Raw genomic sequence first — 19459 nt, forward strand, 5'->3', positions numbered from 1 at the left:
TTCTGTATAGAGGGCTATGTGGGGCCATTATTCTGTATGGAGGGCTATGTGGTGCCATTATTCTGTATAGAGGGCTATGTGGGGACCATTATTCTGTATGGAGGACTATGTGGGGCCATTATTCTGTATAGAGAGGTATGTGGGGACCATTATTCTGTATGGAGGGCTATGTGGTGCCATTATTCTGTATAGAGGGCTATGTGGGGCCCATTATTTTGTATGGAGGACTATGTGGTGCCATTATTCTGTATGGAGAGCTATGTGGGGCCCATTATTCTGTATGGAGAGCTATGTGGGGCCATTATTCTGTATGGAGAGCTATGTGGGGCCATTATTCTGTATGGAGGGCTATGTGGTGCCATTATTCTGTATGGAGGGCTATGTGGTGCCATTATTCTGTATGGAGGGCTATGTGGTGCCATTATTCTGTATGGAGGGCTATGTGGGCCATTATTCTGTATGGAGAGCTATGTGGGGCCCATTATTCTGTATGGAGGGATATGTGGGGCCATTATTCTGTATGGAGGGCTATGTGGGACCATTATTCTGTATGGAGGACTATGTGGGGCCCATTATTCTGTATGGAGGGCTATGTGGTGCCATTATTCTGTATGGAGAACTATGTGGGCCCATTATTCTGTATGGAGGACTATGTGGTGCCATTATTCTGTATGGAGGGCTATGTGGGGCCATGATTCTGTATGGAGAGCTATGTGGTGCCATTATTCTGTATGGAGAGCTATGTGGGGCCATTATTCTGTATAGAGGGCTATGTGGGGCCATTATTCTGTATGGAAGGCTATGTGGGGCCATTATTCTGTATGGAGGGCTATGTGGGGCCATTATTCTGTATGGAGGGCTATGTGGGGCCATTATTCTGTATAGAGGGCTATGTGGGGCCATTATTCTGTATGGAGGGCTATGTGGGGCCATTATTCTGTATGGAGGGCTATGTGGTGCCATTATTCTGTATGGAGAGCTATGTGGGGCCATTATTCTGTATAGAGGGCTATGTGGGGCCATTATTCTGTATGGAGGGCTATGTGGGGCCATTATTCTGTATGGAGGGCTATGTGGGGCCATTATTCTGTATGGAGGGCTATGTGGTGCCATTATTCTGTATAGAGGGCTATGTGGGGCCATTATTCTGTATGGAGAGCTATGTGGGGCCCATTATTCTGTATGGAGGGATATGTGGGGCCATTATTCTGTATGGAGGACTATGTGGGGCCCATTATTCTGTATGGAGGGCTATGTGGTGCCATTATTCTGTATGGAGAACTATGTGGGCCCATTATTCTGTATGGAGGACTATGTGGTGCCATTATTCTGTATAGAGGGCTATGTGGGGCCATTATTCTGTATGGAGGGCTATGTGGGGCCATTATTCTGTATGGAGGGCTATGTGGTGCCATTATTCTGTATGGAGAGCTATGTGGGGCCATTATTCTGTATGGAGGGCTATGTGGGGCCATTATTCTGTATGGAGGGCTATGTGGGGCCATTATTCTGTATGGAGGGCTATGTGGGGCCCATTATTTTGTATGGAGGGCTATGTGGTGCCATTATTCTGTATGGAGGGCTATGTGGGGCCCATTATTCTGTATGGAGGACTATGTGGGGCCATTATTCTGTATGGAGGGCTATGTGGGGCCATTATTCTGTATGGAGGGCTATGTGGGGCCCATTATTCTGTATGGAGGGCTATGTGGTGCCCATTATTCTGTATGGAGGGCTATGTGGGGCCCATTATTCTGTATGGAGGACTATGTGGGCCATTATTCTGTATGGAGGGCTATGTGGGGCCCATTATTCTGTATGGAGAGCTATGTGGGGACCATTATTCTGTATGGAGGGCTATGTGGTGCCATTATTCTGTATGGAGGGCTATGTGGGGACCATTATTCTGTATGGAGGGCTATGTGGTGCCATTATTCTGTATGGAGGGCTATGTGGGGCCCATTATTCTGTATGGAGGGCTATGTGGGGACCATTATTCTGTATGGAGGGCTATGTGGTGCCATTATTCTGTATGGAGGGCTATGTGGGGCCCATTATTCTGTATGGAGGGCTATGTGGGGACCATTATTCTGTATGGAGGGCTATGTGGTGCCATTATTCTGTATGGAGGGCTATGTGGGGACCATTATTCTGTATGGAGGGCTATGTGGGGACCATTATTCTGTATGGAGGGCTATGTGGTGCCATTATTCTGTATGGAGGGCTATGTGGGGCCCATTATTCTGTATGGAGGGCTATGTGGTGCCATTATTCTGTATGGAGGGCTATGTGGGGACCATTATTCTGTATGGAGGGCTATGTGGTGCCATTATTCTGTATGGAGGGCTATGTGGGGCCCATTATTCTGTATGGAGGGCTATGTGGGGACCATTATTCTGTATGGAGGGCTATGTGGTGCCATTATTCTGTATGGAGGGCTATGTGGGGACCATTATTCTGTATGGAGGGCTATGTGGTGCCATTATTCTGTATGGAGGGCTATGTGGGGCCCATTATTCTGTATGGAGGGCTATGTGGGGACCATTATTCTGTATGGAGGGCTATGTGGTGCCATTATTCTGTATGGAGGGCTATGTGGTGCCATTATTCTGTATGGAGGGCTATGTGGTGCCATTATTCTGTATGGAGAGCTATGTGGGGGCCATTATTCTGTATGGAGGGCTATGTGGTGCCATTATTCTGTATGGAGAGCTATGTGGGGACCATTATTCTGTATGGAGAGCTATGTGGGGACCATTATTCTGTATGGAGGGCTATGTGGGGCAATTATTCTGTATAGAGGGCTATGTGGGGCCATTATTCTATATGGAGGACTATGTGGGGCCCATTATTCTGTATGGAGAGCTATGTGGGGCCCATTATTCTGTATGGAGGGCTATGTGTGGACCATTATTCTGTATGGAGGGCTATGTGGGGCCATTATTCTGTATGGAGAGCTATGTGGTGCCATTATTCTGTATGGAGAGCTATGTGGGTCCTATTATTCTGTATGGAGAGCTATGTGGTGCCCATTATTCTGTATGGAGGACTATGTGGGGCCATTATTCTGTATGGAGGACTATGTGGGCCCATTATTCTGTATGGAGGGCTATGTGGGGCCCATTATTCTGTATGGAGGACTATGTGGGCCCATTATTCTGTATGGAGGGCTATGTGGGGCCCATTATTCTGTATGGAGGGCTATGTGGGGCCCATTATTCTGTATGGAGAGCTATGTGGTGCCCATTATTCTGTATGGAGGGCTATGTGGGGCCCATTATTCTGTATGGAGGACTATGTGGGCCCATTATTCTGTATGGAGGGCTATGTGGGGCCCATTATTCTGTATGGAGGGCTATGTGGGGCCCATTATTCTGTATGGAGGGCTATGTGGGGCCCATTATTCTGTATGGAGGACTATGTGTGGCCCATTATTCTGTATGGAGGACTATGTGGGCACATTATTCTGTATGGAGGGCTATGTGGGGCCCATTATTCTGTATGGAGGGCTATGTGGGGCCCATTATTCTGTATGGAGGGCTATGTGGGGCCATTATTCTGTATGGAGGACTATGTGGGGCCATTATTCTGTATGGAGGACTATGTGAGGCCCATTATTCTGTATGAAGAACTCTGTGGGGCCCAATATTCTGTATGGAGGGCTATGTGGGGCCCATTATTCTGTATGGAGGGCTATGTGGTGCCATTATTCTGTATGGAGGACTATGTGGGGCCCATTATTCTGTATGGAGGGCTATGTGGGGCCATTATTCTGTATGGAGGACTATGTGGGCCCCATTATTCTGTATGGTGGGCTATGCGGGGCCCATTATTCTGTATGGAGGACTATGTGGACCCCATTATTCTGTATGGAGGGCAATGTGGGACCCATTATTCTGTATGGAGGACTATGTGGGGCCATTATTCTGTATGGAGGACTATGTGGGGCCATTATTCTATATGGAGGACTATGTGGGGTCCATTATTCTGTATGGAGGGCTATGTGGGCCCCATTTTTCTGTATGGAGGGCTATGTGGGCCCCATTATTCTGTATGGAGGGCTATGTTGGCCCCATTATTCTGTATGGAGGGCTATGTGGAGCCCATTATTCTATATGGAGGGCTATGTGGGGTCCATTTTTCTGTATGGAGGGCTATGTGGGCCCCATTATTCTGTATGGAGGGCTATGTGGGCCCCATTATTCTGTATGGAGGGCTATGTGGGGCCATTATTCTGTATGGAGGGCTATGTGGGGCCATTATTCTGTATGGAGGGCTATGTGGTGCCATTATTCTGTATGGAGAGCTATGTGGGGCCATTATTCTGTATGGAGGGCTATGTGGGGCCATTATTCTGTATGGAGGGCTATGTGGGGCCATTATTCTGTATGGAGGGCTATGTGGGGCCCATTATTTTGTATGGAGGGCTATGTGGTGCCATTATTCTGTATGGAGGGCTATGTGGGGCCCATTATTCTGTATGGAGAGCTATGTGGGGCCCATTATTCTGTATGGAGGGCTATGTGGGGCCATTATTCTGTATAGAGGGCTATGTGGGGCCATTATTCTGTATGGAGGGCTATGTGGGGCCATTATTCTGTATGGAGGGCTATGTGGTGCCATTATTCTGTATGGAGAGCTATGTGGGGCCATTATTCTGTATAGAGGGCTATGTGGGGCCATTATTCTGTATGGAGGGCTATGTGGGGCCATTATTCTGTATGGAGGGCTATGTGGGGCCATTATTCTGTATGGAGGGCTATGTGGTGCCATTATTCTGTATAGAGGGCTATGTGGGGCCATTATTCTGTATGGAGAGCTATGTGGGGCCCATTATTCTGTATGGAGGGATATGTGGGGCCATTATTCTGTATGGAGGACTATGTGGGGCCCATTATTCTGTATGGAGGGCTATGTGGTGCCATTATTCTGTATGGAGAACTATGTGGGCCCATTATTCTGTATGGAGGACTATGTGGTGCCATTATTCTGTATAGAGGGCTATGTGGGGCCATTATTCTGTATGGAGGGCTATGTGGGGCCATTATTCTGTATGGAGGGCTATGTGGTGCCATTATTCTGTATGGAGAGCTATGTGGGGCCATTATTCTGTATGGAGGGCTATGTGGGGCCATTATTCTGTATGGAGGGCTATGTGGGGCCATTATTCTGTATGGAGGGCTATGTGGGGCCCATTATTTTGTATGGAGGGCTATGTGGTGCCATTATTCTGTATGGAGGGCTATGTGGGGCCCATTATTCTGTATGGAGAGCTATGTGGGGCCCATTATTCTGTATGGAGGGCTATGTGGTGCCCATTATTCTGTATGGAGGGCTATGTGGGGCCCATTATTCTGTATGGAGGACTATGTGGGCCATTATTCTGTATGGAGGGCTATGTGGGGCCCATTATTCTGTATGGAGAGCTATGTGGGGACCATTATTCTGTATGGAGGGCTATGTGGTGCCATTATTCTGTATGGAGGGCTATGTGGGGACCATTATTCTGTATGGAGGGCTATGTGGTGCCATTATTCTGTATGGAGGGCTATGTGGGGCCCATTATTCTGTATGGAGGGCTATGTGGGGACCATTATTCTGTATGGAGGGCTATGTGGTGCCATTATTCTGTATGGAGGGCTATGTGGGGCCCATTATTCTGTATGGAGGGCTATGTGGGGACCATTATTCTGTATGGAGGGCTATGTGGTGCCATTATTCTGTATGGAGGGCTATGTGGGGACCATTATTCTGTATGGAGGGCTATGTGGGGACCATTATTCTGTATGGAGGGCTATGTGGTGCCATTATTCTGTATGGAGGGCTATGTGGGGCCCATTATTCTGTATGGAGGGCTATGTGGGGACCATTATTCTGTATGGAGGGCTATGTGGTGCCATTATTCTGTATGGAGGGCTATGTGGGGACCATTATTCTGTATGGAGGGCTATGTGGTGCCATTATTCTGTATGGAGGGCTATGTGGGGCCCATTATTCTGTATGGAGGGCTATGTGGGGACCATTATTCTGTATGGAGGGCTATGTGGTGCCATTATTCTGTATGGAGGGCTATGTGGGGACCATTATTCTGTATGGAGGGCTATGTGGTGCCATTATTCTGTATGGAGGGCTATGTGGGGACCATTATTCTGTATGGAGGGCTATGTGGGGACCATTATTCTGTATGGAGGGCTATGTGGTGCCATTATTCTGTATGGAGGGCTATGTGGTGCCATTATTCTGTATGGAGAGCTATGTGGGGGCCATTATTCTGTATGGAGGGCTATGTGGTGCCATTATTCTGTATGGAGAGCTATGTGGGGACCATTATTCTGTATGGAGGGCTATGTGGGGCAATTATTCTGTATAGAGGGCTATGTGGGGCCATTATTCTATATGGAGGACTATGTGGGGCCCATTATTCTGTATGGAGAGCTATGTGGGGCCCATTATTCTGTATGGAGGGCTATGTGGGGACCATTATTCTGTATGGAGGGCTATGTGGGGCCATTATTCTGTATGGAGAGCTATGTGGTGCCATTATTCTGTATGGAGAGCTATGTGGGTCCTATTATTCTGTATGGAGAGCTATGTGGTGCCCATTATTCTGTATGGAGGACTATGTGGGGCCATTATTCTGTATGGAGGACTATGTGGGCCCATTATTCTGTATGGAGGGCTATGTGGGGCCCATTATTCTGTATGGAGGACTATGTGGGCCCATTATTCTGTATGGAGGGCTATGTGGGGCCCATTATTCTGTATGGAGGGCTATGTGGGGCCCATTATTCTGTATGGAGGGCTATGTGGGGCCCATTATTCTGTATGGAGGACTATGTGGGGCCCATTATTCTGTATGGAGGACTATGTGGGGCCCATTATTCTGTATGGAGAGCTATGTGGTGCCCATTATTCTGTATGGAGGGCTATGTGGGGCCCATTATTCTGTATGGAGGACTATGTGGGCCCATTATTCTGTATGGAGGGCTATGTGGGGCCCATTATTCTGTATGGAGGGCTATGTGGGGCCCATTATTCTGTATGGAGGGCTATGTGGGGCCCATTATTCTGTATGGAGGGCTATGTGGGGCCCATTATTCTGTATGGAGGACTATGTGGGGCCCATTATTCTGTATGGAGGACTATGTGGGCCCATTATTCTGTATGGAGGGCTATGTGGGGCCCATTATTCTGTATGGAGGGCTATGTGGGGCCCATTATTCTGTATGGAGGGCTATGTGGGGCCATTATTCTGTATGGAGGACTATGTGGGGCCATTATTCTGTATGGAGGACTATGTGAGGCCCATTATTCTGTATGAAGAACTCTGTGGGGCCCAATATTCTGTATGGAGGGCTATGTGGGGCCCATTATTCTGTATGGAGGGCTATGTGGGGCCCATTATTCTGTATGGAGGGCTATGTGGGGCCATTATTCTGTATGGAGGACTATGTGAGGCCCATTATTCTGTATGAAGAACTCTGTGGGGCCCAATATTCTGTATGGAGGGCTATGTGGGGCCCATTATTCTGTATGGAGGGCTATGTGGTGCCATTTTTCTGTATGGAGGACTATGTGGGGCCCATTATTCTGTATGGAGGGCTATGTGGGGCCATTATTCTGTATGGAGGACTATGTGGGCCCCATTATTCTGTATGGTGGGCTATGCGGGGCCCATTATTCTGTATGGAGGGCTATGTGGACCCCATTATTCTGTATGGAGGGCAATGTGGGACCCATTATTCTATATGGAGGACTATGTGGGGCCATTATTCTGTATGGAGGACTATGTGGGGCCATTATTCTATATGGAGGACTATGTGGGGTCCATTATTCTGTATGGAGGGCTATGTGGGCCCCATTATTCTGTATGGAGGGCTATGTGGGCCCCATTATTCTGTATGGAGGGCTATGTTGGCCCCATTATTCTGTATGGAGGGCTATGTGGAGCCCATTATTCTATATGGAGGGCTATGTGGGGTCCATTTTTCTGTATGGAGGGCTATGTGGGCCCCATTATTCTGTATGGAGGGCTATGTGGGCCCCATTATTCTGTATGGAGGGCTATGTGGGCCCCATTATTCTGTATGGAGGGCTATGTGGAGCCCATTTTTCTATATGGAGGGCTATGTGGGGCCCATTATTCTGTATGGAGAGCTATGTGGGGCCCATTATTTTGTATGGAGGACTATGTGGGGCCCATTATTCTGTATGGAGGGCTATGAGGTGCCATTATTCTGTATGGAGGGCTATGTGGACCCCATTATTCTGTATGGAGGGCTATGTGAGGCCCATTATTCTGTATGGAGGGCAATGTGGGGCCCATTATTTTGTATGGAGGACTATGTGGACCCCATTATTCTGTATGGAGGACTATGTGAGGCCCATTATTCTGTATGGAGGGCAATATGGGGCCCATTATTCTGTATGGAGGACTATGTGGCGCCCATTATTCTGTATGGAGGGCTATGTGGGGCCCATTATTCTGTATGGAGGACTATGTGGGGCCATTATTCTGTATGGAGGACTATGTGGGGTCCATTATTCTGTATGGAGGGCTATGTGGCGCCCATTATTCTGTATGAAGGACTATGTGGGGACCATTATTCTGTATGGAGGACTATGTGGGCCCCATTATTCTGTATGGAGGGCTATGTGGGGCCCATTATTCTGTATGGAGAGCTATGTGGGGCCCATTATTTTGTATGGAGGACTATGTGGACCCCATTATTCTGTATGGAGGGCTATGTGGGGCCCATTATTCTGTATGGAGGACTATGTGGGGCCCATTATTCTGTATGGAGGACTATATGGGGCCATTATTCTGTATGGAGAGCTATGTGGGGCCCATTATTCTGTATGGAGGGCTATGTGGGGCCCATTATTCTGTATGGAGGGCTATGTGGCGCCCATTATTCTGTATGGAGGGCTATGTGGGGCCCATTATTCTGTATGGAGGACTATGTGGCGCCCATTATTCTGTATGAAGGACTATGTGGGGCCCATTATTCTGTATGGAGGGCTATGTGGGGCCCATTATTTGGTATGGAGGGATATGTGGGAACCATTATTCTATATGGAGGACTATGTGGGGCCCATTTTTCTGTATGGAGGGCTATGTGGGGCTATTATTCTGTATGGAGAGCTATGTGGACCCCATTATTCTGTATGGAGAGCTATGTGGGGCCCATTATTCTGTATGGAGGGCTATGTGGGGCCCATTATTTTGTATGGAGGGCTATGCGGGGCCATTATTCTGTATGGAGGGCTATGCGGGGCCATTATTCTGTATGGAGGGCTATGTGGAACCATTATTTTGTATGGAGGACTATGTGGGGCCTATTATTCTGGATGGAGGGCTATGCGGGGCCATTATTCTGTATGGAGGATTATGTGGGGTACGTTTTTGGGTCGTTGTATAACTTTTATGTTTTTTTTATTCCATTTTACTTGTGCATGAGATTTACTGAGAGCAGCATTTAGTGGTAAAACCAATAGAATGGTTGTTTTTTCCCGGCGTTTATCGTGCAGTATAGTTGATACTTTCTGTTATGTCGGAGGCATCATGAACAAATCTAGAATTCTGGCCTTAATTATTATTATTTGATGGCGTTATCTGCCGGATAAATCGGGGGATAGTTGTATAGGCTTTTCTCAATCATCTTTAGTTTTTTGTTTGTTTTTATTTTTCTTTGAATTAAAGTTTTAATGGAATAAAAAGGTTTTTGTGTTTTTACTTTTTATTTATCCAAATATCTTGTAGAAACAATCAATGGAAAATGGAGTTGAGGTAAGAGGGGGAAGTAGAAGAGCCGCTGAAAAGGACCCCCTGACAGTCCCTAAAACATAAGGGGCCATTTTTCTTTTCTGGGTCTCCTGTCAGTGGCGGATTCTCGTCCTCCCGCCTGCGTCATACAGCCGGCACCAGGCGGTGAGCGAGGACGGGTCCCTGCCACAGCGCTGCTATAGTCATTTGTATCAGTGACCCCTGAATATATATGTTTACCGGGGGCACAATGCTGGTAACTCATGTATATTCTCAGTGGAGCGGACGGTGCACTGTGGTGGACTATATATTCATGGGCACAGCGTGGCACATTTTTGCATTTAGGGGCACAGTTGGCGGCATTATTCATGTCTCTTATATTAGTCACATTCTCAATAATTGTCAGATCCTGAAGTTCTGATTTTTCTCCTTCAGGTCCTCTCTGTAGGATCCTAGCAGATGGCAGACCGGCTTCAGAGGCAGCTGGACACAGGAGGCCATCATTTCCCCGGAAGACCATGACACTTCATCTATCAAGCTGCACAGTGTCACCATGTGATAGAGCGGCTGCAAGTGGCGCTCATAGTCTTACATAGGACTGCAGGTGACATCTACTACATTATCTATACTCAGGGAGTTATCACTGTGTTATCTGTGGTGTTACATAGGACTGCAGGTAGCATCTGCAATGGGTTGTAATGGCAGCCAGGAGCCAGGTAAAGACCCCCATGGCTGCTGTTTGTGTCTTCCTGTGAAGCTCAGCCTATAGCCAGGCTTTATGGGAGAACATCATTTTCGTCTGTATATTGCAGTAGTGTAGCATTAAACAATTGCAAGTTCAAGTCCACAAAGGCACTAAAAATACTATATTTATCAGCCTCTAAATAACTTATAGAATAATACCTCTATTATCTCCTAACGGTATATGTATGTGTTTAATAACCATGTGGTCCCTCGTCCCCCCATCCTGCACACGCTGGGGGGGTAATTCCTACTCCTGGGGGCGGCCCGCACCGCACAGGAGCCTGATTGACAACGGTCCTGAACTACTGTTTACTGACCGCAGGCAGGGACAATTAAGCATCTTTATTAAACACATACATTTAGCATTTTAGGCCGGGGCGGACACAAGACTTGTGCAGTAAGATCAGCCGTACATGGCCCAGTAGGGTCGGGAAGCCCCAGGATGTAGGGGAACCCAGTCACACCACCGGTTCCACAGACACTGTGATTGCTTCACTTTCTACCCATGTAGATTCTCCTTCTTAAAGGTCGGGAGAAGGATTCCCTGTGTGTGTCTCTGATCAGTAGATTCTTCATATAAGTAGATCATTATTTATTAAGTGATGTCTATCCTGGCTGTCATATTCAGAGCTTTAGCTGTAATCCTCTGGCTGTACTCCTGTACAAAAAGCTCAGCGGTATTCTTCCTTACAGGCACATTGTCCTGGTACATGGAGATATGGCAGTATATAGTGGTACATCTCTATAGAACGGTAACTTAGTAATAATCACATTTTCAATACACTCTTTAAAAATAAACATCACTAACTAGGAAATAACATTTGCATCCTTTTAATAATAATGACATGTATAATACAGGTAATAAATAGTATATTAATGGTGATTGGAATCTTAAAATAGTGTAAAATTGTGTTGGTTTTTTTCTCCACTACATTAATAAAAAACTTAAAGAGAATCTGTCATTAGGATTTTATCCCTCAGACGTATGACGCACTGTATATAACACGCTTTGCTTACCTTTCTTGTAGAAATCCATTTTGCTGTTTTAGAGAAATCCACAGTTGAGCTGGAGGCGCAGGGTCCACCCCACGGCCCTTCTGCCTCCAGAACCTCCAATTTCAATTTTGGATTTCTCTAAAATAGAAAAATGTTTTTTTTTTTAAAGGAAAAATCAAAGTTTAATTGGTATTACAGCAGCTTTATATTCAGGCCATTGGTTTGGGATATAAAATCTTGATGACAGATTTCCTTTAATACTATTGTAAGACTTATAGACCTGTTTGGTAAAATGACCGTTAAAATTACAGCTCATTCTTATATAATGAAATGTATATAAATATAAAGTGTGGCTTTTACACCTAGGAATGGATAAAAAAAAAAAAAGTTTACTGATGTGAACAAGCGCATCACAAAATGATCATTGTCTATGTGAAAATTGTCTTCTTTTGTGAATGTGTTTACTATGTACATGCAATTGTAATGTGTAAATGTCCATGTAATTCTTATTATATTATCATTTATGTGAATAAACACATAAATGTGCTGGTATTTGAGTGGGGCGTGATGGTGGGGGGCCCAGACACGAATCCAGACCCCTCACTGTCAGTGTCCGCTCGTGGTCTGAACACTTGTACTATAGACAGCAGTGCCACAGCATTGCTATATACAGTAGAGGAAATCAGTCTTCTATGTATACCAGCCACAAGCTGGATTTCACAGAAGTAGGTCAATGGTAAATGCTGTGCTCCGGTGGTTCACCAACGGGAAGCGGTGGACTAAGGTGGTCCACCAACGGGAAGTGGTGGACTACGGTGGTCCACCAACGGGAAGCGGTGAACTACGGTGGTCCACCAACGGGAAGCGGTGGACTCCGGTGGTTCACCAACGGGAAGCGGTGGACTCCGGTGGTCCACCAACGGGAAGCGGTGGACTCCAGTGGTTCACCAACGGGAAGCGGTGGACTCCGGTGGTTCACCAACGAGAAGCGGTGGACTCCGGTGGTCCACCAATGGGAAGCGGTGGACTCCAGTGGTTCACCAACGGGAAGTGGTGGGTGCACCCCGGTGACAGGCTACAAAAGCCCAAGGTGCGCCTCGGTGGTTTGCAAAAAGGCCAAAGAATGCACCCCGATGGCAGGCTACAAAAGCCCAAGGTGCGCCTCGGTGGTTTGCAAAAAGGCCAAAGAATGCACCCCGATGGCAGGCTACAAAAGCCCAAGGTGCGCCTCGGTGGTTTGCAAAAAGGCCAAAGAATGCACCCCGGTGGCAGGCTACAAAAGCCCAAGGTGCGCCTCGGTGGTTTCCAAAAAGGCCAAAGAATGCACCCCGGTGGCAGGCTACAAAAGCCCAAGGTGCGCCTCGGTGGTTTGCAAAAAGGCCAAAGAATGCACCCCGGTGGCAGGCTACAAAAGCCCAAGGTGCGCCTCGGTGGTTTGCAAAAAGGCCAAAGAATACACCCCGGTGGCAGGCTACAAAAGCGCAAGGTGCGCCTCGGTGGTTTGCAAAAGGCCAAAGAATGCATCCCGGTGGCAGGCCACAGATAACGATAACGAGCAACAGGAACACTAACAAGAGCTGTATCCAGGATCAGAAGCACCATGGACACGGCTAAAGGTGCAACCAGGATCATCTTCACCAGTGATAAATGCAGGAACAGCAATTAGGATCATAGACACCAGTGATAGCCCGGAGATGTACCCAGGATGACAAGCTCCAGGGACATGTTCATAATTTGAAATCAGGATTTCAGGCACCAGGGACATTGCCGAAAACTGCAAACACAATCATGATATCAGGACATCACCAGTAGCTGCAGTCAAGATCAAAGTGACCAAAGACATGTCCAGAAGCTATATCAAGGAGGATCAGGGATATGACCGCAAGATGCAACTAAAGTAGGCCCTGGACAAAACCAGTGAACACCTGTAGAAGGTCACAGACTGAGAACTTGGAGATGCTAAAAAACAGTGTCCAGGAACAATGAAAGTTGGGAAAAAAAGAACACTGTGCAGAATCATACAGGTGTCCGCACAGGACAGGCAGGGGACCACATCACAGACACAAAATGTCAAAGATTCATAGAACCTTTGATGAAGAGGCCCAAGTGGAAGATAATAGTTTCAAAAAGATTCCAATGGGAAGAGGTGGGCTCCGGTGGTTCACCAACGGGAAGCGGTGAACTCCGGTGGTTCACCAACGGAAATCGGTGGACTCCGGTGGTTCACCAACGAGAAGCGGTGGACTCCGGTGGTTCACCAACGAGAAGCGGTGGACTCCGGTGGTTCACCAACGGGAAGCAGTGGACTCCGGTGGTTCACCAACGGGAAGCGGTGGACTCCGGTGGTTCACCAACGAAAAGCGGTGGACTCCGGTGGTTCACCAACGGAAAGCGGTGGACTCCGGTGGTTCACCAACGGAAAGCGGTGGACTCCGGTGGTTCACCAACGGAAAGCGGTGGACTCCGGTGGTTCACCAACGGAAAGCGGTGGACTCCGGTGGTTCACCAACGGAAAGAGGTGGACTCCGGTGGTTCACCAACGGAAAGCGGTGGACTCCGGTGGTTCACCAACGGAAAGCGGTGGACTCCGGTGGTTCACCAACGGAAAGCGGTGGACTCCGGTGGTTCACCAACGGAAAGCGGTGGACTCCGGTGGTTCACCAACGGAAAGCGGTGGACTCCGGTGGTTCACCAACGGAAAGCGGTGGATTCCGGTGGTTCACCAATGGAAAGCGGTGGACTCCGGTGGTTCACCAACGGAAAGCGGTGGACTCCGGTGGTTCACCAACGGAAAGCGGTGGATTCCAGTGGTTCACCAACGGAAAGCGGTGGACTCCGGTGGTTCACCAACGGAAAGCGGTGGACTCCGGTGGTTCACCAACGGAAAGCGGTGGACTCCAGTGGTTCACCAACGGAAAGCGGTGGACTCCGGTGGTTCACCAACGGAAAGCGGTGGACTCCGGTTGTTCACCAACGGAAAGCGGTGGACTCCGGTGGTTCACCAACGGGAAGCAGTGGACTCCGGTGGTTCACCAACAGGAAGCGGTGGGTGCACCCCGGTGGCAGGCTACAAAAGCCCAAGGTGCGCCTCGCTGGTTTGCAAAAAGGCCAAAGAATGCACCCCGGTGGCAGGCTACAAAAGCCCAAGGTGCGCCTCGGTGGTTTGCAAAAAGGCCAAAGAATGCACCCCGATGGCAGGCTACAAAAGCCCAAGGTGTGCCTCGGTGGTTTGCAAAAATGCCAAAGAATGCACCCCGGTGGCAGGCTACAAAAGCCAACGGTGCGCCTCGGTGGTTTGCAAAAAGGCCAAAGAATGCACCCCGGTGGCAGGGTACAAAAGCCCAAGGTGCGCCTCGGTGGTTTGCAAAAAGGCCAAAGAATGCACCCCGGTGGCAGGCTACAAAAGCCCACGGTGCGCCTCGGTGGTTTGCAAAAAGGCCAAAGAATGCACCCCGTTGGCAGGCTACAAAAGCCCAAGGTGCGCCTCGGTGGTTTGCAAAAAGGCCAAAGAATGCACCCCGATGGCAGGCTACGGAAGCCCAAGGTGTGCCTCGGTGGTTTCCAAAAAGGCCAAAGAATGCACCCCGGTGGCAGGCCACAGATAAAGATCACGAGCAACAGGAACACGACTAAGAGCTGTATCCAGGATCAGAAGCACCATGGACACGGCTAAAGGTGCAACCAGGATCATCTTCACCAGTGATAAATGCAGGATCAGCAATTAGGATCATGGACACCAGTGATAGCCAGGAGATGTATCCAGGATGACAAGCTCCATGGACATGTTCATAATTTGAAATCAGGATTTCAGGCACCAGGGACATTGCCGAAAACTACAAACACAATCATGATATCAGGACATCACCAGTAGCTGCAGTCAAGATCAAAGTGACCAAAGACATGTCCAGAAGCTGTATCAAGGAGGATCAGGGATATGACCGCAAGATGCAACTAAAGTAGGCCCTGGACAAAACCAGTGAACACCTGTAGAAGGTCACAGACTGAGAACTTGGAGATGCTAAAAAACAGTGTCCAGGAACAATGAAAGTTGGGAAAAAAAGAACACTGTGCAGAATCATACAGGTGTCCGCACAGGACAGGCAGGGGACCACATCACAGACACAAAATGTCAAAGATCCATGGAACCTTTGATGAAGAGGCCCAAGTGGAAGATAATAGTTTCAAAAAGATTCCAACGGGAAGAGGTGGGCTCCGGTGGTTCACCAACGGGAAGCGGTGAACTCCGGTGGTTCACCAACGGAAATCGGTGGACTCCGGTGGTTCACCAACGAGAAGCGGTGGACTCCGGTGGTTCACCAACGGGAAGCGGTGGACTCCGGTGGTTCACCAACGGGAAGCGGTGGACTCCGGTGGTTCACCAACGGGAAGCGGTGGACTCCGGTGGTTCACCAACGGGAAGCGGTGGACTCCGGTGGTTCACCAACGGAAAGCGGTGGACTCCGGTGGTTCACCAACGGGAAGCGGTGGACTCCGGTGGTTCACCAACGGAAAGCGGTGGACTCCGGTGGTTCACCAACGGAAAGCGGTGGACTCCGGTGGTTCACCAACGGAAAGCGGTGGACTCCGGTGGTTCACCAACGGAAAGCGGTGGACTCCGGTGGTTCACCAACGGAAAGCGGTGGACTCCGGTGGTTCACCAACGGAAAGCGGTGGACTCCGGTGGTTCACCAACGGGAAGCGGTGGGTGCACCCCGGTGGCAGGCTACAAAAGCCCAAGGTGCGCCTCGGTGGTTTGCAAAAAGGCCAAAGAATGCACCCCGGTGGCAGGCTACAAAAGCCCAAGGTGCGCCTCGGTGGTTTGCAAAAAGGCCAAAGAATGCACCCCGGTGGCAGGCTACAAAAGCCCAAGGTGCGCCTCGGTGGTTTGCAAAAAGGCCAAAGAATGCACCCCGGTGGCAGGCTACAAAAGCCCAAGGTGCGCCTCGGTGGTTTGCAAAAAGGCCAAAGAATGCACCCCGATGGCAGGCTACAAAAGCCCAAGGTGCGCCTCGGTGGTTTGCAAAAAGGCCAAAGAATGCACCCCGGTGGCAGGCTACAAAAGCCCACGATGCGCCTCGGTGGTTTGCAAAAAGGCCAAAGAATGCACCCCGGTGGCAGGCTACAAAAGCCCAAGGTGCGCCTCGGTGGTTTGCAAAAAGGCCAAAGAATGCACCCCGATGGCAGGCTACGGAAGCCCAAGGTGAGCCTCGGTGGTTTGCAAAAAGGCCAAAGAATGCACCCCAGTGGCAGGATACAAAAGCCCAAGGTGCGCCTCGGTGGTTTGCAAAAAGGCCAAATAATGCACCCCGATGGCAGGCCACAGATAAAGATCACGAGCAACAGGAACACGAGCAAGAGCTGTATCCAGGATCAGAAGCACCATGGACACGGCTAAAGGTGCAACCAGGATCATCTTCACCAGTGATAAATGCAGGAACAGCAATTAGGATCATGGACACCAGTGATAGCCAGGAGATGTATCCAGGATGACAAGCTCCATGGACATGTTAATAATTTGAAATCAGGATTTCAGGCACCAGGGACATTGCCGAAAACTGCAAACACAATCATGATATCAGGACATCACCAGTAGCTGCAGTCAAGATCAAAGTGACCAAAGACATGTCCAGAAGCTGTATCAAGGAGGATCAGGGATATGACCACAAGATGCAACTAAAGTAGGCCCTGGACAAAACCAGTGATCACCTGTAGAAGGTCACAGACTGAGAACTTGGAGATGCTAAAAAACAGTGTCCAGGAACAATGAAAGTTGGGAAAAAAAGAACACTGTGCAGAATCATACAGGTGTCCGCACAGGACAGGCAGGGGACCACATCACAGACACAAAATGTCAAAGATCCATGGAACCTTTGATGAAGAGGCCCAAGTGGAACATAATAGTTTCAAAAAGATTCAAACGGGAAGAGGTGGGCTCCGGTGGTTCACCAACGGGATGCGGTGAACTCCGGTGGTTCACCAACGGAAATCGGTGGACTCCGGTGGTTCACCAACGAGAAGAGGTGGACTCCGGTGGTTCACCAATGGGAAGCGGTGGAATCCGGTGGTTCACCAACGGGAAGCGGTGGAATCCGGTGGTTCACCAACGGGAAGCGGTGGACTCCGGTGGTTCACCAACGGGAAGCGGTGGACTCCGGTGGTTCACCAACGGGAAGCGGTGGACTCCGGTGGTTCACCAACGGAAAGCGGTGGACTCCGGTGGTTCACCAACGGAAAGCGGTGGACTCCGGTGGTTCACCAACGGAAAGCGGTGGACTCCGGTGGTTCACCAACGGAAAGCGGTGGACTCCGGTGGTTCACCAACGGAAAGCGGTGGACTCCGGTGGTTCACCAACGGAAAGCGGTGGACTCCGGGGGTTCACCAACGGAAAGCGGTGGACTCCGGTGGTTCACCAACGGGAAGCGGTGGACTCCGGTGGTTCACCAACAGGAAGCGGTGGGTGCACCCCGGTGGCAGGCTACAAAAGCCCAAGGTGCGCCTCGGTGGTTTGCAAAAAGGCCAAAGAATGCACCCCGGTGGCAGGCTACAAAAGCCCAAGGTGCGCCTCGGTGGTTTGCAAAAAGGCCAAAGAATGCACCCCGATGGCAGGCTACAAAAGCCCAAGGTGCGCCTCGGTGGTTTGCAAAAAGGCCAAAGAATGCACCCCGGTGGCAGGGTACAAAAGCCCAAGGTGCGCCTCGGTGGTTTGCAAAAAGGCCAAAGAATGCACCCCGTTGGCAGGCTACAAAAGCCCACGATGCGCCACGGTGGTTTGCAAAAAGGCCAAAGAATGCACCCCGGTGGCAGGGTACAAAAGCCCAAGGTGCGCCTCGGTGGTTTGCAAAAAGGCCAAAGAATGCACCCCGATGGCAGACTACGGAAGCCCAAGGTGTGCCTCGGTGGTTTGCAAAAAGGCCAAAGAATGCACCCCGGTGGCAGGCCACAGATAAAGATCACGAGCAACAGGAACACGACTAAGAGCTGTATCCAGGATCAGAAGCACCATGGACACGGCTAAAGGTGCAACCAGGATCATCTTCACCAGTGATAAATGCAGGAACAGCAATTAGGATCATGGACACCAGTGATAGCCAGGAGATGTATCCAGGATGACAAGCTCCAGGGACATGTTAATAATTTGAAATCAGGATTTCAGGCACCAGGGACATTGCCGAAAACTGCAAACACAATCATGATATCAGGACATCACCAGTAGCTGCAGTCAAGATCAAAGTGACCAAAGACATGTCCAGAAGCTATATCAAGGAGGATCAGGGATATGACCGCAAGATGCAACTAAAGTAGGCCCTGGACAAAACCAGTGAACACCTGTAGAAGGTCACAGACTGAGAACTTGGAGATGCTAAAAAACAGTGTCCAGGAACAATGAAAGTTGGGAAAAAAAGAACACTGTGCAGAATCATACAGGTGTCCGCACAGGACAGGCAGGGGACCACATCACAGACACAAAATGTCAAAGATTCATAGAACCTTTGATGAAGAGGCCCAAGTGGAAGATAATAGTTTCAAAAAGATTCCAATGGGAAGAGGTGGGCTCCGGTGGTTCACCAACGGGAAGCGGTGAACTCCGGTGGTTCACCAACGGAAATCGGTGGACTCCGGTGGTTCACCAACGAGAAGCGGTGGACTCCGGTGGTTCACCAACGAGAAGCGGTGGACTCCGGTGGTTCACCAACGAGAAGCGGTGGACTCCGGTGGTTCACCAACGAGAAGCGGTGGACTCCGGTGGTTCACCAACGGGAAGCGGTGGACTCCGGTGGTTCACCAACGGGAAGCGGTGGACTCCGGTAGTTCACCAACGAAAAGCGGTGGACTCCGGTGGTTCACCAACGGAAAGCGGTGGACTCCGGTGGTTCACCAACGGAAAGCGGTGGACTCCGGTGGTTCACCAACGGAAAGCGGTGGACTCCGGTGGTTCACCAACGGAAAGCGGT

This window comes from Anomaloglossus baeobatrachus, chromosome 3 (assembly GCF_048569485.1).
Source record: "Anomaloglossus baeobatrachus isolate aAnoBae1 chromosome 3, aAnoBae1.hap1, whole genome shotgun sequence".
NCBI lineage: Eukaryota > Metazoa > Chordata > Amphibia > Anura > Aromobatidae > Anomaloglossus > Anomaloglossus baeobatrachus.